We start from the raw sequence: 26,676 nt of genomic DNA on the forward strand, positions 1-26,676 counted from the left end.
TATCTGGACAGATACAGCAACAAAAACAAATTTTGTACAGTGGGAAAATGTTAGAATCTCAGTCAGGCTATTATTGTTCTACATCAGCCTTTCTCAACACAAAGGAACCCTTGAAATAACTTGCCGGTCTCAGGGAACCTCTGCTAAAATGACTAAAGCTGCAACTCATGATACATTAGTGCAATGGTCAGTGGGAAGAATGCTCCTTACGCCTGGGGTTATTAGGAAGAATTACCTCCTTACAGATAGCTAAAAAGATCAATGTAATTGGTGGGAATTTACTTGAGAGGCAAAAATTGCTTATTGTTCAAGGAACCCCTAGCAAACTCTGGAGGAACCCTAGGGTTCCATGAAGCCCTAGTTGAGAAACCCTGTTCTACATGCGTGCCTGTCCTGGTGACTCCAGTTTCCCTTATTTCTTGTCCTGGTGTCACACAGATGCGATTGAGACACAAGGTAAGAGAAAATTTCCCCAATGGAGTCAGAGAGCTATAAAAACCTGATAAAAGGTTCAAACTTATCTCTCTGTATCCATTCATCAATCTGTACAAAGGTTTGTTCCCTTTTCTCCTTACAAACAATCCAAACATATCATAGGAGATGTCTGGAGTATCTAAAAGCAGCAAAGCCTGACAGTTGCCGCTGTGTAGCGCTGCTTCCCATAATGTCCATATGAACAATGCCATAATTTTCTCTTGTGTTTACTAGTTTTCCTAAAGTAATGAAGAGAAAATAAATCCTCTCTCATTGGATGCCTGCTGCTGATCCATTATTACTCCATTCCGTAGCTCTCCCTGCTTTTTTCCTACCTTTCCTTTACTCATGTATATATGTTGTAAATGAAGCCTGGGGTAACAGTCTGTGCCCCATCACACATCATTAGATTAGAAAATCGATTTTGAAATCATATTTTCTATTAGTAGTAACAGGAGGTCAGAAATCCCACTTATTTGATCTTCCATATATATTTTTTTTCACTTCGCTAAAACACATTTCCGGACGTAAATGTTAAAGAGGTTCTAAAAGGCAGAATGCTTTTTACCCCAATGCATTCTTTGCATTGAAGTGATGTTAAAGGTATTTTGTTTTTAACTACCAAACACGTTATACTTACCTGCTCTATGCAATGGTTTTGCACAGAGCAGCCCTGATCCTGCTCTTCACATTTCCCCTGCTAGCGCTCCTGGCTCCTCCACTTCTCCAAGGGGGCTGCTCTGTGCAAAACCATTGCACAGAGCAGGTAAGTATAACATGTTTATTATTTAAAGGAAAAAAAAAAAAAAGGAAGCTTTACAATCACTTCTAGGGTGTACTGCTGTTAACCTTGTCAAAATTGAATACACCACAAACATGACATTCCAACCCAGCTATAAAAATGTATCACTTATAAACAGTGGCGGCTGGTGGGTTCTCCTTTTGGGGGGGCGGCAAACATGCACCAACCCCCCCAGGTGGCACCGCAGCACTGACCATCCGCAGCACTGACCAGGGGTGGTCCGGCGGCACTTACCTGATGTGTGGCAGGGCTTTCCACCTCTCCTGCAGTGGCAGGGCTGTCCTCCTCCTCTCCTCCAGTGCAGGCAGTGGCGGCTCTGGTGTCCGCTCCTCAGGCTTCCTACTCTGTGTGTCTCCTCTTCCTCCAAAGCACTAGGCATCCAATAGGATCGCCTGGCGCTTTGGCCAATTGGGAAACAGGTCCCACAGACCTGCCTCCTGATTGGCGGGGAGAAACTGTAGTGTGACAATAGTGAAAATGAATTCACTATCGTCACACAAAAGGGTGGGATCAGGACGCAGTGCTCTGCGCCCCAAGCCCACCCTATTTTGAAGCCTATTTGAGCCTCTGGCTCTAAACAAGTGCTTCAAAATACACACCCCCCCCGCCTTTCCCCGCCATAGTAATTCATGTGTCCGGTGCCCTGAAGGGGGTCGGGCGCATGGATAGGGAGGGCGGCGGAGGTGTAAGGGGGGTGGCGCCCGTGCGCCCACAATGCACGGGCCGCCACTGCTAGTAAGAACTAGCCAAAGTTCCAATGAGCAGCAGAAAAGCTTTTAAGGTTGAATAATTCTGAGAAATAAAACCGGAGAAGAGTTTGCAAACAAGAATAAAGCAACAGGCAGCTTCTTCATCTCCCCATAGAGAACAGCTTTTAGGCGCTGTACCTGTGAGATGTAATAATGGGGCACTTTATATTTCTGCCAGAGCAGAGCTAAGCCTGCTGATAATGAAATGCAATGGAAAAACCTTATCCTAATTTTAAAACAGGGTATAGTACATTTTCAGCGAGCACATATCTGAGGTATTATTGCAGTGTTCGAATATTATTAGATGTAGCCTTCACACATTTACAGGCTTGTGCTTTAAAAGTTGTCACCATATTAAATATTCAGTTGGTATACTAGACGTTAAGAGGGCAGGGAACTCTGCAATCATTCCCCGATTAAAATGGGACTTTAGTCAGAAAATTAAAAGTAGAACTACAGACAAAATGTTTTTTTTTTCCATTTTGGATAGAGCAAGGGAGGGTTTTAACCCTGTCAGATTTTTTTCCGCCATCTGTGGCCCATTTCAGAGATTTCTCTTCACTTCCTGTCCCATAACCAAATAGGAAGTGATAGGAAATCCAAGTGCGGTAGCACTAAGGCCTATGAGACATGCAACTATTACATCCGAGCTGGCACAGAAGTGTACCCCAACCCCATCTCGTAGAACAAATTGGACAGCCTTATAACAAAGCCAGTATGAAGGGAGGTTTATTTCTTTCAATGGAATATATAATTGCTGTATTACTGTTGAGTTTTTTGTGCCCAGAGTTGGGCTTTAATAGCTGTTTTGACCTTGCAGTACTGATGTTCTAAGTAAATTTCTTGCAGTGTACCATCTGTAAATAGTTTGTATGCTTTCTTTTGTTTGTGTGAATTTCCTTCAGGTCCTCCCAAATTCCAAAAACTTGCTAGTAGGCTAATCATATTACAAAATCCATAGCGTGTGGACTGTAAGCTACTTTTATGGGGGAGATTTATGTAACTAGTTTAATGTTTTGTCTAAACTAATGCAGATTATGCTGGCTTAAAAAACGTAAGCAGGAACAGAACAAAGGAGCAACAGAGACAATAAACACATGAATCATATTCCTAGCACTGGTCCTGCAGTTTTACATTAAATTTAGACAGAGCTTCAAGGAAAGGTATAAATGTATGAAACATATCTTTGGTGTGATAACTCTGGGGCACAGAGAGTTGCCTGCATTTACCTGCTGTCAGAACTTTAACTGTCATTACCTGGCTCTCCTTCTGGTGGCACCGTTTCCAAAGTCGAAGGGCCCAGTTCCAGTGGCCACCAGCGGGTATTTCCCAACAGCCAGGCTATCTGAGTAATTAGGCTGCACCTGATGTGGGCGTCTGGGAGGTATTTAACCACGCTATCGCCGAATGGCTACAGCGTGGTCGTCTAGTTCTGGGACGCATTCTATGACAGCTTCCCTTGATTGCGCCCACCCACTGCTGGGCACAGGCAGCACTCTGTGATTGTAGTGTCCTCTGGACACTGCTGATGACAGATTGAGGTAAAGAGCCAAACAGCAACTCTTTACCACATAATCAGCTGTGTCCAATCACAGCTGATTGCGGAGGTAAACAGATGCCGGTTGTCAACACTCCTTTCCTCACGTTGACAGCATGAGGAAAGGAGAGGAAAAGAGCAGATAACCGGCTTCTCTAAAAAGGGACATATACAGGGATAATCAGGGCACCGAATATCAGTGTCCTAAATCAGTGCAGTCCTACCAGTGCTGCAAATCAGTGCCCACCAGTGCATTGCCATCAGTGCACAAGAAAGATTACCCGTTTGCAAAATTTTTATTTTTATTTTATTTTAGTTTATTTTTTTTTCAAAGTTTTGAGTCTTTAGTTTATTTAGCAAAAAAAAACAGTGGTGATTAAATACCACCAAAAGAAAGCTCTATTTGTGTGAATTTTTTATTATAAAAAAAAAGTTTTTTGGGTACAGTGTTACATGTGCAATTGTCAAAGTGCAACAGCACTGAAAGCTGAAAATTGGCCTGAGTAGGAAGGGGGTAAGTGTCCAGTAAGCAAGTGGTTAATCCCACCCTTAACTGAAGTTCAGTGCTTCAGTGTTCTTCCTGTGAGTGTTGTCCCTGCCTGATCCTGAACCTTGCGCCTGTACCCAATCTCACTCCTTGTTCCTGTGACCTGCTCCTTGCACACAGAGGGTCTTTTACCTTTATGCATAGAATGCAACTCTTTCATAACTGTTGTGTTGATATTGAGATCATGTGATCACATAGCAATTGCGTAACATCCCAGCCCCAAAACGGACAGTTACCGTGATCCGCAGACCACGGGGAGCGGAGTGCTAAGCGATATATGGATATGTCGCTTGGCCTGCTCGTACCATTAACTGATTATTATGTGCATTTCCACCACTTATCAGACATAAATATTCCTCACCAGCGTCAAGCCATCTGCCGCTGTGAAAGATGGTAGTTGTAGTTCATTCATTCACAGATTAGTGCAAATGAATAGTGCTGCCTTGTGGGCAAGCCCCGCACTCTCCACTTGCCGACCATATAAAAATGTATATACATGACTGTAAGGTGGCACTGCTGCGCTGAGATCGCGTACCTAGTACGTGATCCGACACTTCCGGGTAGGGTGCACACATGTGCGCTGTCAGTGGCCTGCTTCCGCTGTAATTATGCACAGCAGGAGCTGATCTGCGGGTACTGCAGACTCTATGTCTGCTGGCACCCGCTGATCATCCAGCACAGAGGCAGAATGGCGGTCTGCCTATGTAAACAAGGCAGATTGCCATTCTGACAGGAGGGAAGGCATGGATCCTGTGTTTCTACAAACATGGATCCATGTCTTCTCCTAGTAAAAGCACCTCCCACACTGTGGTAAAACACAGGCTAGGCACACAGTTAACCCTTTGATCGCCCATGATGTTTAAATCTTTACCAGCCTGTGTCATTAGTACAGGAAAAGTGCATATTTTTAGCACTGATTACTGTACTAGGGTCACTGGTCTCCAAAAAGTGTCAGTTTATGTCCGACTGTCTGCCGCAAAATTGCAGTCCCGCTATAAGTCGCTGATCGCTGCCATTACTAGTGAAAAGGAAATAAATAAAAATATCCCAAAGTTTGTGAACGCTATAACTTTTGCGCAAACCAATCAATATACACTTTTTGGGACTTTTTTTTACCAAAAACGTAGCAGAATACATATTGGCCTAAATTGATGAAAACATTTTTTCTAAACTTTTTTTTATAGCAGAAAGTTAAAAAAAAAAAATGTTTTCTTTCCAAAAGCGTCGGTCTTTTTTTTGCTTATCGCGGGGCTCCAGTGAGCGCGGGAGCAGATCGTCGGTGACTGACAGAACCGAGTGATTGGCAAATTGATGTTCGATTGCATGGTTCTCAGCCTTAGAGCCAGCGGGGGACAGATGCAGCATCAGATCACCTAGGTAAGTATGATTCTTGAAAAAAAAAAATGCCAAGAAAATCAGCAGGATAGTTTTCATATAAAACTATTGGTCCAATGTGTGTTGTAGATTTTCTCTCTCAATTTTGACCACAAAACAAGTCCGTGTGTACAGGACCAAAATAAAAGAATTCACACAAGAATAATTATGGTTATAACAAGTCACTTGTGTATCAGACATGAAATGTAAGGGCTGGTGCAGATTCATTATGTCTGGCTTCCTTTTTTATCTCCAAGAAACAGAAGAAAAGCAGAGGAAAAACCTCTTGTGTACTCATGTCCTAAATATGAAGCAGGGAAAGAAAAAGGCTCATCTCTTTGATGACTGCGGTAAAAACAATATTTCTGAAGAAGACAATAAATGCAATGATTAATACCTGCTGAGTGTCTTCCTTATGAACTGTATTATCAAAATGGAACATTTGGCAACAAATGGCACTACTCAGGCAAACCATCCGCTGACTTTATTACTTACAACACACTTTGTATCTGTAAAGAGAAGTACTGTCTCAGCTCATGAGATAAGACAGCCTTTCCTTCCGTCTGGAGGCTCAGTTCTATCACATTGCTTTCACAATTCAGTGCTTACAAAGCATCATTCTGTGAGCTGAACTCTAGTCATACAGTGGGAATACATACGTGTTTTCTATTTTATGTGCCAATTTTGTCATTTACACAGATCTTTCACACTGCAAAGCCCACCAGATAGTGCCTCTATTCCAGCAGCTTTTTATGGCACTTCACCTCAGGGCTACTGGTCACAGTGAAGCAGCTTTAAAGTGACACTAAACTCCGGTTTAAAAAAAAAAAAAAAAAAAGATTCTATTCAAGTATATATGCTTAAAAAAAAGTTTGGGATTTCGAAACCTCCAGAATTGAGCAATCTAACACCACTGATCGCTCAGTTCTCAGCATTCTGTGAGCAGAGGGACGGGGATTTTCGGTCTGTGCAGAACGAACTGCACTCCTGTGATCCATAGCAAAAGTACAGCCAAAATAGCTTTGGCTATACTTCTCCTTTAACTCAAAAAAGTACCTTCTACCGCTCAGCCTCCTTCAAATCTCCACATTTGTTTTTTCTTTGCTGCTATGATCCAAATTCCTGTTAGAGGGTGGCAACGGTTATTCTACATGGTCCCTCTGCATGCAGGAACCCTCAGATGGACTAGGGACTACGAACAATGGGATCTGTAGTGTGCATAGAGCAGTGCACATAACCACAACTAAAGTGCATTGCTTGTTCCAAACAAAAAGTGAAGGGGGGAGGGAAAGGAAAGGTTCAGGAGCTCATGGGGACATTAACCACTTGCCGACCAGCCGCCACAGTTTTACTGTGGCAGAATGGCACGGCTGGGCGAAACAAAGTTATGCAGCGTCTCTTCGCCCTATGGCCAGTAGGGGCGCACGCCCACTGTTCGCCCCAGGATCTGATACGAGTGCCTGGCGGTCGCGATCACCGCCTGGCTCCTGCGATCACTGCTGACACACCGAGAACTGGGATCTGTGTATGTAAACACACAGTTTCCGGTTCTCTGAAGGGAGAAAAGTGACTGATCATCTGTTCATACAGACTATAAACAGCGATCTGTCATCTCCCCTAGACAGTCCCCTCCCCCTTCAGTTAGAACACAGAGAGGGAACACAATTAACCCCTTGATGGCCCCCTAGTGGTTAACCCCTTTCCCTGCCTGTGACATTTTTACAATAATCAGTGCATTTTTATAGCACTGATCACTGTATAAATGCCAATGGTCCCAAAAATGTGTCAAAAGTGTCCGATGTGTCCGCCATAATGTCGCAGTCCCCATAAAAAAAATAAAAATAAAATCGCAGATCGAAGCCAATACTAGTTAAAAAAAAAAATAACAATTAAAAAAATACCATAGAATTAACCCCATTTTGTAGATGCTATAATGTTCGCAAACCAATCAATATACGCTTATTGTGATTTTTACCAAAAATATGTAGAAGAATACATATCGTATATAACTGAGGAAAAAGGGTTTTTGTTTTTTTTTGTTTTTTATATTTTTGGGGGATATTTATTAAAGCAAAAAGTAAAAAATATTGCGTTTTTTTTTTGTTCGTAGCACAAAAAATAAAAACCGCAGAGGTGATCAAATACCACCAAAAGAAAGCTCTATTTATGGGAATAAAAGGACATCAATTTTGTTTGGGTGTAACGTCACACAACCGCGCAATTGTCAGTTAAAGCGACGCAGTGCCGAATCGCAAAAAGTGCTCTGGTCAGGAAGGGGGTAAAATCTTCCGGGGCTGAAGTGGTTAAAAGAAACAAATTCTTGAAAAATAGAACACAGGGCTACTAAGTAGTGTATGCTTATGGAATATTTTTGGAGAATAAGAGTATCTAGTGGCATCTTAACACCTCTGTCCAATGAGGAGTTCCCCTAATAAGCAGTGAAGCTGAACCTGGAAGCAGTAGAATCTTTTTTTTTTTTTTTTTTTTTTTTTTTTGCAGTAGCAGCAGAGGTGTGTAAATGGCAGGAGAAGAACCAAGGCCCTTTCACACAGGTGGATCAATCAGGTCCACCTGTCAGTCTTTCATACAGACACGATCAAATTCCCCAGTCTCTATGGAGCAGCAGGTGTCAACAGACACGGCCCGTTGACACCCAATCAGCTAAAAACCAATGGATGGGGGATCCATGGTGGATCAGATTGGTTGATTGTTGGATGTAAAGGGACAGACGGACTGTTTACATCCCATCGCCCATAGATAACAGCAGTTCGTGTCCATGTCTACTCTGCATCCTGTCATCCGCCTGCTCGGCGCGGATCAGCAGACAGATCACCCGCTGAGCAGGCGGAGTCCACCCTGTGTGAAAAAGCCCCATATCCTCTGGCAGGTAAAACAAACAATGTTAGGAATGTATTCACATGCACACATTGTAACATTACTGAAAGGTTTACTTGATTATTATTATTATTATTATTATTATTATTATAATACAGGATTTACTGTATATAATAAAAATAATAATGAAGTGGACCTTTCTGTAATGTTGCTTTAAAGCTGAACTTTAAAGCTGGAATTTTTTACTCTTGCAGTTCTCCACTCTCCCATACACTGCAAGGGTTAACTGTTCATTAAAGTTTTAGTTTATCTTTAGGAACATTATTTTTTTTTACAAACCCCCCACCCCGGGTGATTTGCACTCACAGTGCCCAATCTCTCCCTCCATAGCCACAGTAGGGCATTTAATAAAAAAAAAAAAAAAAAAAAAAAGTTTGGAGTGGATTGTAATGTGCCTTTAATGCTTACAGGGTAGGGTGGATATTGTGGAAAACGCCCCTGAAAGTAAACTAGCCCTTTAAATCTAAGGAAAGGGGAATCCACTGTAAGGCGGGGTTCACATATACTGCGGCCGTGGTTTACACCATGGGGTCCGGTGCGTCCCTGTTCACCGAATCAGGTTAGATTTGCATCTGAATCAGAACCAAAGATGCACAGGACCCTTTTTAAATGCGGACGACTGTGGCCACCCCAGAGCTGTGTGAACCGGCTCCATTGAGAGCCAGGCACACTCTCCTGTCATGCGAATTGGATGCAGAGAAAACCTGCATCCAATTCGCATGTGTGTGAACCCAGCCTACTACTTGCTTTATTCCCCACTCACAAGCAGCCAGAGCACTCCTTTCTATCATTATGGGTTGTGGAAGTCATCATACAATGGAGGACTGGTGATCTTGAATTGAATGTGATATCAGGGTATGACCGCCAGCCAGTGCCAAAGAGAAGAGGATTCAGAGGACTAGTCTCACAACTTGGTGAGAGCCTGCTGTGGCAAAGAATAAAAGTATTCTTCTACTCCTAGACTTATTGGGGGAGATTTACTAAAACTGGAGCACACAGAACCGGGTGCAGATGTGCATAGTAACCAATCAGCTTCCAGATTTTATTGTGAAAGCTTAATTAAACAAGCTGAAATTAGAAGCCGATTGGCTACCAGGCACATCTGCACCAGATTCTGAGTGCACCAGTTTTAGTAAATCTCCCCCATGGAGTCTATTTTTTAATTTAAAGCTGATCTCTGGTGAAGTTTAAATAGTTTAAAGCTGGTCCAAAGGAGCGATTTACTTCACTAAAACAAGGAACGACTCTCTGCTACTTACAGTATACAGTGCTGTGGTCCAGCAGTGAATGAGAACTTCCTGTTCCAAACCCAGAACAAAACTGAGTCAGGCTAATTGCTGCTCAGCCATTCAGGGGCAGCTTTGTATTTTATAAATAAATAGAAAGCTTTGTCCGATTGGCTGAGTCGGAGATCATGACATCATCTGCCCATCTCTTCATTCATAAAATACAATGCTTCCCATGAATGGCTGACCAGTGATTAGCCCGACTAGAACACAGCGATGTATACTGCGTATAAGTGATGCTACATACAGTTCATACAGCGCTGACAGCCACTGCATGTCTCAGTGAAGTAAATAGTTTGTTTGGACCAGCTTGGTCCAAACTATTTAAACGTCACTAAAAGCTGGAGATTAATATAATATAATAATATAGCTTTAATATAAATGGCAACTTGTGTGTTGTACTTTGAAATTTTACTAAATAGAAGACTAAAGGGCCAACTCACACCATCACATTAGAAGACACACATGGATTTTCCTCAAATGTGTTTTTAGTGCATTTTAAATGCAGTTTATTAAAATGTTACACAAAGTAAGATGCATTTTACATACCTTTTCAGTTGCTGTCTCCATTTTGTGGGTTGTGTCTGCGTTTGTTGGAAATATAGGACATGCGATTTAAAAACAACATTTTCCATGCGCTGTCACTGACTAAAAACGTAAAGCAAGTTTCTACTGGAATGCCCAAAAGATACAACACGCAGGATTTTTTCAAAAACGCAATGTGTGACCCTTCAATGCAATGTCCTGATGTAAAGAGCTTCAAAGAATATAATGGTACCTAGCTTTTATGCGCCTTTAGCACGCTGTTTTCCGGTGTTGTAAAAAGCACATAACACACAATGGTGTAAACGGGCCCGTACAGCTGGTTACAATTCAGGGAACGATGGATGGATATAATGTACAAATATGCAGTCTAGTGTCCTACAGGAGTCACTTGGTGGTTCACGGTCCATGCTAATTGGATAATGATGACTATTAACCTTTTCACAATAAACCGTTTTTCAATTCTGCCTCAGGAGAGAATCAATACTCATTTTACAGGGAACCTTCACCCTGCTGTGCATAAAACAAATCTGTTTACCTGCATTCTCAAACACTACCCGTTTTGTTCAACTAAAATAACCGCAAGAAACCCCTCCCTTAAAGCAGACACACCACCTGCTAAATGTCAAACTATACCGGTTATCTGTATTCAAGCAAGGCCAGAAAAATACTGAACAGTTTAAAATACCAAAGGACTGCTGTAATCTCAAGGCAGATCAATAAAAAGAGCCAATACAATGGGGCAGCTTTTCATAATGGAGGAAGAGACATTAAGGTTACTAACAATTTGAAGAGCAGATCAATGTTATTAGACAAAAACAAGATGCAACATCCTATTGCCCGAAGAAATCAGAAATCATGTCTGAATATGAAAACATGTTGCTTTGTGCCTTGCACAAAAAGTGTCTGACTTGCAGGCCTATTTTATAAGGCAAATTACTGAAACTCAAAGCTTCCTAACAGAATCATGCTTTCATTTAACTGGCCCAGTACTGCGCCGATACTGATTAACCACCTCAAACAGGGCACTTTCACCCCCCTTCCTGCACAGGCCAAGTTTCAGCTTTCAGCGATGTCGCACTTTGAACGAAAATTGCGCGATTATGCAACACTGTACCCAAATGATTTTTTTTTCTCTTTTTCTTCAGACAAACAGAACTTTCTTTTGATGGTATTTAATCACTGCTGGGATTTTTATTTTTTACGAAAAAAAAAAACAAATACGAAAAATTTGAGAAAAAAAAAAAAAAAGGAAGAAGTTTTAGCTTCCGTTAGTAAATTTTGTAAATACCGTATTTATGGGCGTATAACATGCACCCGTGATTTGCCCCCTATTTTCAGGAGAAAAAGGTGCGTGTTATATGCCAATAAATACATCAAGTAATTTTTCTCCTTCACTGATGGGCGCTGATGAGGCTGCACTGATAGGCTGCACCGATATGTGGCACTGGTGGGCGGCATGGATAGACAGCTCTGATGGGCACTGATAGGGGCACTGCTGGGGTTTTCCTGTAATCAGGGCACTGATGATCAGTGCCCTGATTACCTTGCCCAGGTCTCCCCTGTGAGGAGATGCCGCTGATCAGCACTCCTCGCCACACACTCTGTCAGTGTGAGGCGAGGAGAGACGATTCATGGCTTTTCCATGTGACCGGCTGTGATTTGACACAGCCGATCACATGGTTAAAAGAGGCACGGCCATGGCTCTTTACAGAGATCAGAGTTGCGCTGTGTCCTAGCAACACAGCGTGGCTACGATCGCCGCAGGTGCGCGATAGCGGCCGTTCTGGTGCGCCGTCATAGGACGTTTACCCAGAACGAGAGCCACACTGTCCCTCCGCCATTTGACGGTGGGTGGGTGTCAAGTGGTTAAGGTAACAAGCACACTTCACAGCTGTGGCCAAAAGTTTTGAGAATGACAAATACATTTTCCACAAAGTCCGCTGCTTTAGTGTTTTTAGATCTTTTTGTCAGATGTTGCTATGGTATACTGAAGTATAATTACAAGCATTTCATAAGTGTCAAAGGCTTTAATTGACAATTAAATTAAGTTTATGCAGAGTCGATATGTGCAGTGTTGACCCTTCTTTTGAAGGACCTCTGCAATTTGCCCTGGCATGCCATCAACTTCTGGGCCACATCCTGACTGATGGCAGCCCATTCTTGCATAACCAATGCTTGGAGTTTGTCAGGATTTGAGTTTTTTTTTGTTCACCTGCCTCTTGAGGATTGACCACAAGTTCTCAATGGGATTAAGGTCTGTGGAGGTTCTTGACAATGGACCCAAAATTTTGATGTTTTGTTCCCCAAGCCACTTAGTTATCACTTTTGCCTCATGGCAAGGTTTTCCATCATGCTGGAAAAGGCATTGTTCATCACCAAACTGTTCTTGGATGGTTGGAGAAGTTGCTCACGGAGGATGTTTTTGTATTATTCTGTATTCATGGCTGTGAGAGTGAGTCCACTCCCTTTGCTGAGAAGCAACCCACCTCACGCCACACATGAATGGTCTCAGGATGCTTTACTGTTAGCATGACAAAAGGACTGATGGTAGCGCTCACCTTTTCTTCTCTGGACAAGGTTATTTTTGAATGCTTCAAACAAATCGGAAAGGGGATACATCAGAGAAAATTACTTTACCCCAGTCCTCAGCAGTACAATCCCTATACCTTTTGAAGAATATCAGTCTGTCTCTGATGTTTTTCCTGGAGAGAAGTGGCTTCTTTGCTGCCCTTCTTTACACCAGGCCATGCTCCAAAAGTCTTCGCCTCACTGTGCGCGCAGATGCACTCACACCTGCCTGCAGCCATTCCTGAGCAAGCTCTGCACTGGTGGTGTCAAGCCCAAAGCTGAATCAACTGTAGGAGTCGGTCCTGGCGCTTGCTGGACTTTCTTGGGCGCTCTGAAGCCTTCTTCAAAAATGCAGTGGAAATGTTTTTTATGGGAAGAAGTTAATTTTCATGGCAAAGAGGGACTTTGCAATTAATTGCAATTCATCTGATCACGCTTCATAACATTCTGGAGTATATGCAAATTGCCATCATAAAAACTGAGGCAGCAGACTCCGAAAATTAATAATTGTGTCATTTTTAGAAAAACTTTTGGCCACAGATGTACTGTATGAAGCATAAAAGTGGACACTTTTACTTTCTAAGATGATACTTATATTTTGCCAAAATTGCATAGTTGGGCACCAACATTCTTCCACTTGTAAAGAATAAAGAACCGACCATGTATGGGACTTTGAGGGTGCCCTAATATGCATACACTATACCACAGTTAGAATTTCATATATTTATTTTATTTTGAAAATTATTTTTGTGATAATTTTTTTTGAGAATTGTACAGAACAGAGCCTATTGGGCATATCCAGGCTCGATTACATAACAAAAAAAAAAAAAAAAACAATGACATTAACCTAACTAAACCAAGGCATCCTAGTACTATCAAAACAGTTGGTACGCTCTTACTGCCAGTGAAGGCCGGAATAATAGGAATCCCACCAAATCGATCCTCCTCCTAGATATTCTACAGTGCTTGACTCATGGAATGATAAAAAAACACCCTCTCCCAGCTCCACACAGCAGGAGCAACTATAGAACATGGATGTAGAGGCACACCACCAATGTACTTTACTAAAAATTAACTAGTCTTCCGGGGAATTGACATTGTATGGGGGATTCCACCCACTTTATGAAATTTCTTGGCACAGCCTCTAGAAAAGTATGTCGTTTTGTATAATGGAAGGGCTGAATAATCAAACGTTTCCAGAGGTTAATTTATGGAGTAGAGGGGGATTTCCATCATAGGACAATGGCTTTATGAGCATAGTAAAGTAGTATTCCTAAGAGGGTTCTAACTGCCCTGCTTTGAGCCAGAGGAGTTACAAGGCCCAGCAGACAGACGTCCACAGTCAATGGGATTTAGATTCTAGTGACTGCCAGAATAGTTGCAGCAACTGCAGCCCAAAAGGTCTCAACAAGAGAACATTTCCAAAAAATATGAATAAAATCTGCTGCTGGTGAGGCACACCTCCAGCAGGAATTTGGTATCGATGGGTATATTTTGTGTAGGCACATGGGCATAAAATACACTATGTACGATTTTGAACTGGACTAGTCTGTCCCTGGCCGAAACCAACTGGGAGAAGCAATACTTCCACATTTCCTCCCACTCCTCAGAGTCTAGTGTGGGGAAGTCTGTCTCCCATCTGGCTTTTAGAGCTTCTAGGCCCATGTGTACATTGGGTAATAACACTTTATATAGGCTGGAAAAGGGCTTGGGTAGAGATTCGTCCCTGTGCAAATTCCCCAAACTTGAAGTATAAAAGGCCACCTGGGAATTCTCAAATTCGGTTTTAGCTCTTCAAAAGTTTGTAGTTGGCCCCCAGCACATATTTGACCCACATATTTAATACCTTTGAACACCCACACACTGGGATCAGGTATTGACATAAATTCCGTCAGTTTCGGATTATCCCAAAGAGGATTATATGGTGAAATATGTCCAGAGGGTATAGGACGTAGAGAATTAGCTGCCAGCCATGCTTTCACAACAGCTTTCATGGCCGCTGAATTTCATATATTTAGTATAATTTCTCTAAAACAATCATCAAATTAAAATACATACCATACTGGCCATGATAAAATTATTTATGAGTATACAACAGGTTTCACAGTATAAATGTTTGTTTCATAGTATACCCTTGACTATTCCCACCTATTTGTTGCATCCTTTGCCATTTTGGATGGTCTCTGATGTTTAAATGGTGAGAACATCAACAGGGAGTTTTCAACGGTGATTACACTATGAGGGTTGATTTACTAAAACTGGAGAGTGCAAAATCTTGCCAAAGTTTAATTGAACAAGCTGAAGTTAGAAGCCGATTGCTTACCATACAGAGCTGCACCAGATTTTGCACCTCTCCAGTTTCAGTAAATTCAACCCCATTGTATTTCGTGGGTCCCAAATATCCCACGTTCAGGCTCTGTGAAACTACATTGATAAAAAAAAAAAATATGTCTTCATGCAACCAAATAAATACACCAACATACAACACAAGTTACCAAATATGTATGAAAAATATGAAAAAGTATATTTGTTTTTGCAAACACTGAGACCAAGAACCTCAGGAGCACCACCACACCAAAGGCAACCAACCACTGGAAAAAAAAGACAAATGGGGTACAGAACCCATCTCTTCAGGTGACTGATCAGTAGGAAAGGAAAAAAAAAAAAAAAAAAAAAAAAACACAACACAAACAACGGCATGGGTTCCCCCTCCAAGAGCATACCAGGCCCTTTGGTCTGGTATGGATTTTAACCACTTGCCGACCGCCGCACGCCAATGTACGTCCCTTTTTTGAGGACAGATATCGTTGTTATGGCAACAGCTAGCTGCCATAACCCTGGTATCCCCGTTTTCGGACGGCTAAAAGATAAAAGTGGTCTCTGCGGCGGATTTGCCACGAGATCACTTTTATCGGTGGAGGGAGAGGGCCTCCATCCCTCCGCGATCCGATGCCCTCTGCCGCTTACCGGAGCCGTTGGCAGAAGCGGAGGTGATCGCGTCCATTCCCTAGCTGTGTATGAAGACGAGTGAGGGGAAGATGGCCTCCACCCGCCTCCATGACACTGCAGGGCGGAAGCGACGTCAAAATGTCACTTCCGCCCATACGTCTTAAAGCCACATTTTTTCAATGTCATTTTTTCAAATTACTTTTTTTTTAATTGCATTTCAGTGTAAATATGACATCTGAGGACTTTTTGACCCCAGATCTCATATTTAAGAGGACCTGAAAATATGACCCAAATATTTTTTTTTTTAAAAAAACTGTAAAAATAAAAAATAAGAAAAAAATAAAAATTTTTTAAAAAAACGCCCCGTCCCGATGAGCTCGCGCGCAGAAGCAAACGCATACGTGAGCAGCGCCCGCATATGAAAACGGTGGTCAAACCACACATCTGAGGTATCGCCGCGATCGTTAGAGCGAGAGCAATAATTCTAGCCCTAGACCTCCTCTATAACGCATATAAAACATGTAACCTGTAGAATTTTATAAACGTCGCCTATGGAGATTTTTGAGGGTAAAAGTTTGACGTCATTCCACGAGCGGGCGCAATTTTGAAGCATGACATGTTGGGTATCAATTTACTCGGCGTAACATTATCTTTCACAATATACAAAAGAATTGGGGTAACTTTACTGTTGTCTTATTCTTTTATTCAAAAAAGTGATTTTTTTTTCAAAAAAAAAAGTGCGCTTGTAAGACCGCTGCGCAAATACGGTGTGAAAAAAAGTATTGCAATGACCACCATTTTATTCTCTAGGGTGTTAGAAAAAAAAAATCAATATATAATGTTTGGGGGTTCTAAGTAATTTTCTAGCAAAAAAACTGTTTTAAACATGTAAAACACCTAAATTCCAAAATAAGGCTGCTCTTTAAGTGGTTACGGGGAGCCCCCACGCCAAAAAAACAGCGTGGGGGTCCCCCCTAAATCTATACCAGACCCTTATCCAAGCACGCAACCTGGTGGGTCAGAAAAGGGGGTGAGGACGAGTGAGCACCCCCCCTCCTGAACCATACCAGGCCACATGCCCTCAACATGGGGGGGGTGGGTGCTTTGGGGCAGGGGGGCTTTGCGCTCCCTCACCCCAAAGCACCGTGTTCCCTTGTTGATGAGGACAAGGGCCTCTTCCCGACAACCCTGGCCATTGGTTGTCGGGGTCTGTGGGCGGGGGGCTTATCGGAATTTTGAAGCCCCCTTTAACAAGGGGGCTCCCAGATCCCAGCCCCCCATCCTATGTGAATGAGTATGGGGTACATTGTACCCCTTCCCATTCACCTAAAAAAAGCGTCAAGAATAAGACACATTACATATGTTTTTAAAGTAATTTATTAAGGCAGCTCCATTGTCTCTTCCGATCTGTACTCCCCTCTCCGGCTCCTGTGTCCTCCACCGACGTCTTCTGTCTCTGGTTCTTCTCCCGTTATTCTCCCTCTGTCCGCTGTCTCCTGCTGGGTCTCCTCCGCTATCTTCTCGCTCTTCTCCCTCTGCTCTCCCGCTCTAATGCCGGGTGTCACTACTTATACTGGCATGAGGCGGGGTCACCTCCCATCATTCCCCAGGTGGTGATGTCATAAGGGGCAGGGCCTCCGGATGACATCACACGGTGACCCCACCCCATGCCAATATAAGTAGTGGCACATCGCTCACCTGGCATTAGAGCGGGAGAGAGCATCGAGTCAACATCGGAAGAAGAACAGAGGGAGAAGACAGCGGAGTAGACCGGGCAAAAGAGCAAGAAGATAGCAGAGGAGAGCCAGCAAAAGACAGCGGACAGAGGGAGAAGAACCGGAGGCAGAAGACGTCAGAGCTACCTTCATAAAATTACTTTAAAAACATGTGTAATGAGTTTTATTTTTGACACTTTTTTTTAGGCAAATGGGTAGGGGTACAATGGAGTACCAGTACCCCATACCCAACTCCTTTGGTCGACCATGGCAAGGCCTGTTCTGAATGGAACCTGTCCTGTTAAACCGCTGTATGGTCTTATGAGCTGCAGCTCAGTTTCAGGGTCTTGGCAATCTTCTTATAGCCTAGGCCATGTTTATGTAGAGCAAAAATACTTTATAGATCCTCAGAGAGTTCTTTGCCATGAGGTGCCATGTTGAACTTCCAGTGATCTGTATGAGAGTGAGAGTGATAACACCAAATTTAACACACCTGCTCCCCATGCACACCTGAGACCTTGTAACACTAACGAGTCACATGACACCGGGGAGGGAAAATGGCTAATTGGGCCCAATTTGGACATTTTTACTTAGGGGTGTACTCACTTTTGTTGCCAGCGGTTCAGACATTAATAGCTGTGTGTTGAGTTACTTTGAGGGGACAGCAATTTTACACTGTTATACAAGCTGTACACTCACTACTTTACATTGTAGCAAAGCGTCATTTCTTCAGTGTTGTCACATGAAAAGATATAATAAAATATTTACAAAAATGTGAGGGGTGTACTCACTTTTAGATACTAGAATATATAAATATATATATATATATATATAAATATATATATATATATATATATATATATATATATATATATATATATATATATATATATATATATATATATATATATATATATATATATATATATATATATACACACACACATACATACATACACACATATACATACACACACTAATTACAAGCAAACAGATCACAGGTGAGGATGGTTACCTTTAATAGCCATTCAAACCCCTTTGTGTCAACACAGTTGACTGATAATAAATAGATTCAGCCAAACACGAACTATGAATGAAAAATGTTTTTGTGTTTTTTAGATTCTCTGAAAAATGGCCAAGAAATCATAAATTCTGACAGGGTATGTAAACTTTATTCACAACTGTATTCTTTTTTTTTTCTTTGGTTTAGATGCACTTTAAGCAAATATCCCGTATAATAATAACACTGGTGCTCTACTGCTCTGCGCTTTGGATTCAGATAAAACCTGGGACACTGTGTGCATGGAGTTTGTATGATTTTTCTGCAATCCAAAATCAAGCAAGTTGCTTTCCAACCAAATGGCCCTATTGTGTATATCAGCATGGTAGAAAAATAAGAATATGAGCTCCTTTAGGGGGTCAGGGGCCAATTTGAATAGATGTGTGTACTTTGTGAGCAATGCAATCTAATTCTAATGGCAGAGCTTTTAAAGAAGTCTGTTGTAAAAAAGCATATGATGAAGATGTAAAGATAAAAAAAAAAATGGGAAAAGGTCCCCCGAGCGGGGTTTTTAGGCAGCTAGCTATAGATATGAGCAAGGCATTAAATAAAATATTAAAATGCTTTATTGAAGGGTAATGAATGAATGTAACAACATATAAATATAAGTTGGGAGCTCCAGTGGGAAAATACCCATACCAAATACATATAATAGCAAACATAGGTTATACACAGCATGTGATAAGGCTATTGCATAACAATACTGACGCGTTTCGACCCATGAATTTTGGGGTCTCTTCAGAGGATGAGTTTGCTAAAGAAAAAAGAAAAATTTATAATAGTATGTACAGCTTATTTAAAAGAGTTACAGCATTGGCAAGTTTGTTTAGCAACATGTTTAGTAACACTTTGCACATAATTACCACTGAGTTTGGATGTACCCCTCGATCAGAGCCTCCCCACATAGCAGCCAGACCATCCAGTGTGCCCACACGTAGCAGCACCCCGGAAGAGGGGGGAACAGGAATCCACTAGATATGGCTTACAAGGAGCCACACGTATAATTGCCCCAGTAAAGACACGTAAAGATTACCTCCAGTGACACATAACAGTTGCTGGATTTAAAGCGGGGTTCAACCCAAATTTTGAACAATATCTGTATGTATTCTCTTCCTTGCCTAGATGCTGACATGCCGTTTAAAAAAATGTAAATCGCCCTAATTACCTTTTATTTTTCTATTCTTCTTTGCACTTCCTGGTTCTCCTCCCGTGGGAGTAGGTGTGTTTCTAGCCTCTCCCAGACTCCTGGGAGCTAGTCTCAGGCTTCCCAGGATGCCACTGAGCATGTGCGGGAATGAGCGGTGAATGCTGGGAGCACAGCATTCACCACATCCAGGAAATAAATGCTTGTGGGCTTCAAATGCCCACAATAAAGATGGAAACCGCCTGCAGTGAATAATATAAGTTATTCTTTCCGACGAAATCTGACACAGGCGGACATATTACACACAATATGTGAGTATGTAATGCTGAGAAGAAAAGTTTGTGAATGAACTAAAAAAAAAAAAAAAAAAAAAAAAAAAAAAAAAAAAAAAAGATAGATAGGTGGACCCCCGCTTTAAAGATCTGTCTCCCATACTGGTACTTGAAGCCAAGTTCTGGGTTTTTGCCCCGGGTACCAGAAAAAGGGAATTTTAGTTACCTTATCCCTCACGTCCCCAGCATCCGGAGCTCAACTCTTCTCTATTAAAGCGATATTAAAGGCAAGTTTTTTTTTTATTTTACCTGTGACCACCAGAGCGTCTTAGAGAAGAACATGCAAAGGCTGGTCTTATATTGATGAGGAAGACTGTGGGAGCAGATAAGACCTTTTTACTGGTATTCTAGACATAAATGAGCATTTAGCCCTTGCAATGTTGTGGGAGCCCCACTCCAAGGGAATTTTTTTTGTTTTCCCCAGAGTTCAGCTTAAGGCCTGATTCACACTAGTGCAACTTCTGAGGCGGCTTGAGTCGCATAGAATCGCATGACAAGGGAAATCTCACTGTATTCACTGGTGCGCATTCTAATCAATGCGATTCAGAATGTTGCGATTTTGGAAAAAGTTCCTGAACAACTTTGGTGTGATTTATAGTGCAACTTGGCTCCATAGAATATGCAAAGTTAGATCACATAATCTCACTGTAAAATTTGCATCAAAGTTGCATCGCGGTAGTGTGAATTGAGCCTTAAGGTGGTTGTAAAGAAATTCTCTCCATTAGGGGTAAATAACCTTCTCCCTAAATACTTACCTAAACCCGATCTCAATACAGAGCTGTGCCCGAATGCAGTAACTCTCTCCGCACTCTCTCTCTCTCCTCACTGGATGTGAAAGCAGCAGCTGGAGCCATTGGCTCTTGCTGCTGCCAATCGCAGCCTGTGCGGAGCCGAACGATCTCTGTGCATCTCAGAAGCGAGCACGCGAGTGTCATTCGCACATCATTTTGCGAGTGTCGTTCAGTGCAGCAGGAGAATAGGGGGGGCCCCTGATGTCTAGGACTGATCAGAAGGCATGTATGCATCCATGTATGTATGTTTTTTTTTCAACTATTTTTTTTCGGGGAAGAAGAGTTCAGCTTTAAAATGTGAAAAACCCACAACTTTGCACATTGCTACATTTTTATATGTGTGTTTTTATAAGTACGATAATATTGACCGAATAGCCACTAAGCCATTGTGGGCAGCCTGGAATCCCAGTGGAGATCCTAGCTGCATGAAGTTTTCATGTTCTCCTTATTCTTGCATAAGTTTCCTCCAACACTCCAAAAGACATGCTGCTAGGTTAGTTGGCTCCTGTCTAGCCTTAGTATGATATTCCACTGAGCTTACCCAAGATGACTGCCTCGCCCGCTATCTGACTCAACTCAAATTTGATATGTGCTTTTGGGTCCCTAGGGAGAAGAGTGCTAAAGAAATTCAAAATAATAATAATAATAATAATAATAATAATAGATAAAATAGTATTACAAGCTTAGCGAAGGTCAAGTACAGACGATCTTTAAGAGACAAGTGGTAACCTACATTAGTCCACAAATTCTCACAGAACCACCAGCCATTCTGGATAGTTCCTGCCTCACAAAGGCTGGGAAACGTTTATTTCCAGTAATCCTTTTCTTGATGAATTCAAGATCAGACAGGTAAACTTAGCATACCATATTTAGGCAAACCAAATCAAGATGACAGTAAGCCACTGGGACCCCAAAAAAAAGGGGAGGGGGGTTGTTTAGTGCTTTGGATCTATAAACCATTTGTGAAACGAATAGATAAGGGTAAGGAAGTTGGCGGCTTTGTCACCTGGTGTGTGATGACAAATTAATAGAGAAAAAGATTTATTACTGCCTTGCTTTTCCAAGAAGCACGCTAGGATACCATTCTGCACTAGAACATACTGTACACGGCCTTCAGCTTCTCTCTAATTTGACATATGTCAAGTAATGCTTACATAGATAAAAGGAATTAATATAGCAGCCCTGTAGCACCAAACATCCATGATGAAAGGGCCACAAATAATGACTGGCTCACAATGACACGCAGTATAAATACAAATAGCAATGGCTTCTTGATTGCTCTGAACAAAATCTTAAAATGTTATTTTTTATATAATCTCACTTTATCCCAGGCAACCACTTACATTTTTATATTATCTGCAATAATAATAGAAGTTTTGCTCAGTATGTAAAGTCTGTAGAATAAAATAAAATGCAAAATGTAATTCTGGTGATGAAAAGGAAAATGCCGACAGCCAGAGGGAGCAGAAAGATGACCTCAGACTGTCAGCCTGTTGCTCATTTACTGCCAAATACCAAGCTGGGACAGGGAAGTTATCAAGTTCTAATGGATAAAAGTCACCAGGCTGGCTGTGTTTTATATCTGCAGATACGTAAGGCCATAGATCTCAGGATGGGATGAACAGAATTACAAATCCTTCGGCAGGTAAGACAGCTACCATGTTTGGAGTTAAACCTTAAGGGCCCGTTCACACCAGATGCAGTGGGCCTGGGCTGGCAGCTATTTAAAGTGGTTGTAAAACCTCACATATACACAGTGAAGTGAATAGCGATGATACACAGGAGATGAAACAAATCCTCCTACATAAGTTTTGCTTGTTTATCTTCAGTCTTCTCTTTTTACAGGCCTTCAAAAGTACTGCGTTTAAATAAAATCCTTCATCTGTCAGTAGCACAGAGGAGGGGGCAGGAAGCACCAGCTAGAGCTCTTGTAGAGTGTGTGAGAGATGATTGGAAGAAAGGGACAAAATCCCATTCACACCGCACAGGAATGAAGGAACAATGCCGAGCGGTGTTGTGAATTAGCAAGCTGTGTGTCGAGCTCTCCTCCCCATCACCATTTTATCTCTGGTGTCGGGACAGCTTGTCTGAAGTGACACATACTGAGAACAGAGGAATGAGGCACCAGAGAGAAGGGACACTCAGAGCTTTGGAGAAAGACAAGTGAACACTACGGATATATGTGCTTTGTTCAGATTTCATGAGGTTTACAACCACTAAACACAGACACCATTTTATTTTGAGCAAAGCGGGTTTCAAACAGCCACACTGAAACACCACCAGTAAATCCCCCCTGCGATGCAGCAGATGTCACACCGCGCACACCTGCAGCACGACAGTTTAAATGGAACCAAAATAAAAAATACAGACAACAACTGAAACCAGTCAGTGAGCTACTAACATTCCTGTACTCTGCAACCATGGTAAAATCAGAAGTCCACTTAAAGTGGATGTAAACCCAACGTTATCCTTTCTAAACTACTGTCATAGGGGTTATCTATAAGGATATACATGCCTCCTGCATGTATCTTTACTTGTCAAATGTCTCCCCTCTGTCTGTTATTAGACCCAAAAAACTGCAGATTCTGTGGGTGGGTCTGTTGTCTGGAGCTCGGTGGGTGGAGTCGTGATGTCAGTAGACTCCCCGCCCACCTCTACACTCCCCTTGTCAATATGCATTTTCTCCTGTGTATTTCTTACACTGAACTTCTGCTATGATCTCTAACATCCAGTGAAAAGACAGGAAAGTAACCACATGACTTCAGCATGCCAAATCATGCTGAGGTGTGGAACAGCCAATCCTTGCAGAGCTGCTGAAGAAAGGAGTGGGGGAGGAAATTAAAAAATAATGCATGTCTTAGGCTAGTGCACCAGATATGTAAATCACCTGTCACTCACAGCAAGGGGGAGGATTTGACAAAGTTTTTCTCTGTTTGTCAAGATTTATCTCACTGAACAATAAAAGAGGATTGCTCAGAGCTGGATCAACTCTTTGTGCCAAGACTGGGCTCAAATGATAGGAAATCTTATACTCTACATTATGACATTAAAAAAAAAAAAATTGGGGTTTACATCCACTTTAATTCACCTTAAAATGTGAGATTTCCATATCTGACTGTACCCAGAGCACACATACCAACAAGTGAACAGTAGGAATGAACTTCCTAAAAGTTGTGTGAGAACATCTTCCATCTCTACTTCATGAATTACCAATCGCATCCGATTGGTTGCTTTGAAAATCATCATTGTAATGGTATCAGTTACATTATTAGATGTATAGACATTGCTATAAAAGGAGTGTTTTCTCAGCCTCACAAGCAGAAGCGCTTCAGAGGGACTGGGGCACAGAAAACAATATTTGGGTAAAACATTGACCATCACCACCATAATCCTTCCACTGTTTAGAAGATATGCACAAATGTAAATCAATCTTGCTGTATTTTTCCTTTTGCTCAAAGATTTGTTTTGCATATTTTAAATGAAGCACTTGGGTTAATATGAAGCCTAAAATATCCACTAAAACCCAACTTAAAGTGGAGGTCCGTCGATTTTTAATTTTTTTTTTTAAAGTCAATAGCTACAAATACTGCAGCTGCTGACTAAAAAAAAAAAAAAAAAAAAAAAAAAAAAAAAAAAGACACTTACCTGTCCAGGGCGCCCGCGATGTCCTCACCCGAAGCCAATCTATCCCTCGGCCGTCAGGTGCTGGCGCTGCCATCTTCGACAAGGGAATCAGGAAGTGAAGCCTTACGGCTTCACTTCCTGGTTCCCTACTGCGCATGCGCGACTCGCGCTGCACTATCCCACTGGTTCTTGCTGTCTTCTGGGACCTGTGTGTCTCCCAGAAGACAGCGGGGGGGGGGGGGAGAAGTCGCCGGAAGTGACGTAGATACCCGCGGGTGGCTCAGGTATCTATGCCCGGAAGTGGCAGCAAAATACCCGGATTAGACAGGTATCTGCTCCCCCCTCCCCCCTGAAAGGTGCCAAATGTGACACCGGAGGGGGGAGGAACCGGAAAAGCAGAAGTTCCATTTTTGGGTGGAACTCCACTTTAACAGTGCATAATTTTACATTTCTGATTACTGTAGAAAACATTTAGAAAGTAGTGATTTATTTATAGATTGGTATTCCATCCTTTCGCTGGCAGTTATGGCACAATACCTTGGTATAGCTCTAATCCTGACCCTTCAAACCTTATAAGTTATAACACATAAAGTGGATATAAACCCTCTCCTATACCCAGTGAAGTGAACAGCCTCAGATGATACACAGAGATGAAAAAAATCTCCCTGCATAATCATATCTGCCATCTTTCCTTTTCTACACTCTTTAGAAAGTGCACATCTGGTACAAATATTTCTTCGTCATTCATCAGTGGGTGTGGAGTCTGGGGATATACGGTGCGAGTGCTGATTGGAGGAAAGGCACACACAACCCCTCTACATAGGCAGAGGAATGAAGAAACTTGAAGAGCTGCAGTCTGAAAAGACAAGCTCTCTGCTTATCTCTAAGTCAGTGGTTCTCAACTCCAGTCCTCAGGACCCACCAACAGGTCAGGTTTGCAAGATAGCTGAAATACATCACAGGTGATATAATTTGCTGCTCAGGGATTGCAGTATTCTAGTCTGCAACTCCCCAAGGTAATACTTAAAATCTGGCCTGTTGGTGGGTCCTGAGGACTGGAGTTGAGAACCACTGCTCTAAGTTCTCTCCAACACAAATTTCCAGCTGCTTTTATCTCATGTCTGAGAACTTGTCAGAAGTGACTGCTGATAACAGAGGAACGTAGTAGCAGAAAGACACTGCATTCAGAGCTTTGGAGAGATATAAGTAAATACTGCAGATATATGTGCCCAGGTCACATTTCATGAATGGGGTTTACAAACACTTTAATCTAAAGGCCAAGTTCACCTTTTCTGGCAAAATTTCACTCTTCATAATAATTAGAAGTCTTTTCTAATGTCTTTTTTACCAAAGCCATCCCAATGTTCTTATCTCTCACTTACCTAGTCCTTGGCAACTTTGAATCTGCACCTTTTGTTTTTTTTTTAAATGCATTCTGAGCCCCGACTTACTGTAGCATCATGTGACCATCCAGGAAACTTCAGATCCCATTATGCACGGCCTTACTGCATCACAGAATAGGGCGTGTTTACCTTTCTGGACCACACTCATTACTATACCACCTCTTTTTTCTTTCGACCCACTTTCCTATTATACGTACATGGGAGGGAGATATTCAGTTGTCACAAAAGGTGAAAATATATATATATTACATACATATATATACATATACACACATACACACACACACACATACATACATATTCACACACAGTATCTCACAAAAGTGAGTACACCCCTCACATTTTTGTACATAATTTATCTTTTCATGTGACAACACTGAAGAAATGACACTTTGCTACAATGTAAAGTAGTGAGTGTACAGCTTATACTACAGTGTAAATTTGCTGTCCCCTCAAAATAACTCAACACACAGCCATTAATGTCTAATCCGCTGGCAACAAAATGGAGTACACCACCAAGTGAAAATGTCCAAATTAGACCCAATCGGCCATTTTGCCTCCCCGATGTCATGTGACTCGTTAGCATTACAAGGTCTCAGCTGTGAATGGGGAGCAAGTGTGTTAAATTTGGTGTTATCACTCTCACTTTCTCATACTACTCACTGGAAGTTTAACATGGCACCTCACTTTTGTGAGATACTGTACGTAATCCCGCACTTACGCCTGCAGTGGGCGCGCAGCTTCTGCTGTGAAATTTCACAGCAGAAGCCGATCTGCAGGTACCGCAGTCTCGATATCCCCTGGTAACCGCCGATTGTTGGTAAACAATACAGAACAGGGACCCGCCTAGGTCGCCGTTCTGACAGGGGGGGGAATAGAT

The 26,676-nt window shown here is 42.0% G+C and overlaps 1 protein-coding gene and 1 long non-coding RNA gene across 4 annotated transcripts in view; one reads left to right on the plus strand and one right to left on the minus strand.

The window, feature by feature from the left end:
• LOC141146736 (uncharacterized) overlaps window positions 1-22,417 on the plus strand; it is a 39,127-nt gene extending 16,710 nt beyond the window's left edge. Inside the window, exons 2-3 of the long non-coding RNA XR_012244979.1 lie at window positions 18,562-18,602; window positions 22,358-22,417. This is a non-coding gene — a long non-coding RNA (uncharacterized lncRNA). The remainder of the gene's footprint in view (window positions 1-18,561; window positions 18,603-22,357) is intronic.
• Window positions 1-26,676, minus strand: part of HYCC2 (hyccin PI4KA lipid kinase complex subunit 2) — a 239,660-nt gene that overhangs the window by 181,539 nt on the left and 31,445 nt on the right. The gene's annotated exons all lie outside the window — the stretch shown is intronic.

The sequence above is a fragment of the Aquarana catesbeiana genome, linkage group LG06, assembly GCF_042186555.1.
Source record: "Aquarana catesbeiana isolate 2022-GZ linkage group LG06, ASM4218655v1, whole genome shotgun sequence".
Lineage (NCBI taxonomy): Eukaryota > Metazoa > Chordata > Amphibia > Anura > Ranidae > Aquarana > Aquarana catesbeiana.